This window comes from Mesoplodon mirus (assembly GCF_964341445.2).
Source record: "Mesoplodon mirus genome assembly, chromosome: 6".
Classification (NCBI taxonomy): domain Eukaryota; kingdom Metazoa; phylum Chordata; class Mammalia; order Artiodactyla; family Ziphiidae; genus Mesoplodon; species Mesoplodon mirus.
Window position 1 is genome coordinate 23041924 of NC_138982.1, and position 1555 is coordinate 23043478.

General features: G+C 36.7%; 1 pseudogene across 1 annotated transcript; it reads left to right on the top strand.

The window, feature by feature from the left end:
• The first annotated feature begins 311 nt into the window (after positions 1-311).
• LOC309806327 (S-phase kinase-associated protein 1-like) lies at positions 312-850 on the top strand (annotated as a pseudogene). The gene has a single exon. The product of its transcript is annotated as an S-phase kinase-associated protein 1-like (transcript).
• The last annotated feature ends 705 nt before the right edge of the window (positions 851-1555 follow it).

Sequence of the window (1555 nt, forward strand, 5' to 3'; positions counted from 1 at the left end):
CACCTGAAACTAACGCAACATTGTAAATCAACTATGCTCCAAAAAATAATAATAAAATAAAATAAGGATATATAAAGAGAATCAACAAAGCTAAAAATCAGTCCTTTGGAAAGATACTAAAATAGACAAATGTCTGTCAACCCTAGCCAAGAAAAAAGCAGGCACAGATAAAAAAGCACCACAGATAAATCATGTCAAGAATGAAACAGAACAGCTGTTGGCCTTGTTCTCTGCCTTTCTGTTTTTCTGTTTGCAGACGCCGCCCTGCTCTCATCAGCCTCCAGCCCACAGTCTCCTTGAGACCTAACACCATGCCTTCAATTCAGTTGCAGAGTTCTAATGGAGATATATTTGCAAGTTGATGTTGAAATTGCCTAACAGTCTGTGACTATGAAGACCATGTTGGAAGATTTGGGAACGGATGATGAAGGACATCATGACCCAGTCCCTTTGCCAAATGTTAATGCAGCAATATTTAAAAGGTCATTCAGTGGTGCACCCACCACAAGGATGATCCTCCTCCTCCTGAGGGTGGTGAGGACAAAGAAAAGCGAACAGATGACATCCCTGCTTCGGATCAAGAATTCCTGAAAGTTGACCAAGGAACACTTTTTGAGCTGATCCTGGCTGCAAACTACTTAGACATCAAAGGTTTGCTTGATGTTATCTGCAAGCGGTTGCCATTATGATCAAGAGGAAAACTCCTGAGGAGATTCAAAAGACATTCAATATCAAAAATGATTTTATGGAAGAAGAGGAAGCCCAGGTACCCAAAGAGAACCAGTGGTGTGAGGAGAAGTGAAATTTTGTGCCTGACGCTGTAACACTGTAAGAATTGTTCCAAATACTAGTTGCAATGCTCTGTTTATAATTGTTAATATTAGAAAAACAGTCGACAAATGCAGCAGCAAATCAATTTTATTAGTGGAATATTGTCCTCATTGCATGTGTAGTTTCAGTACAGATTCCAAACCCATGGCTGAGTTTCTTCGAGTATGATCAAAAGTTTCTTTTTTCTTTGCTCTGAATAAAACTGAACTGTTGATTCTTTATAGAAAGTGGCATTTTGGGATTTCCCTCTTTTTGTAAAGCAATTTCTGCCTAGTTTATTGTCCAGTTAACTTTAGTGACTTTTGAAAGTTGGCATTGTAAATAAGACAACTTGCAAAAAAAATTAAAAACAAAGGTTATGCCAGTCTCTAAAAATGAGTTGTGGAGAATTCCCTCTTTTTCTTCTTTCTGGAAGATTTTGTGTAAAATTTCAAGGATCTATTCCTTGAAATGTAAAAGAATTTGTCAAAAAAGTTTTGGGGCCTTATATTTCTTCATAAGAAGTTCTTTATAAAAAAAAAATGGTTTATAGGGGTTTTAGTTCTTGTTGGATTAGTTTTGGTAAGTTTTATTTTAGTAATGTAATCATTTCAAATTTCAAATTTATTCGCATAAAATTATTTATAATACATATGAAGATCCTGAGCACATCTCCTCCCATGGACACACCAAAACCACAGCTACATGTAGAACAAGTCTCCCTGAGAACGACCTGAAGACTAGC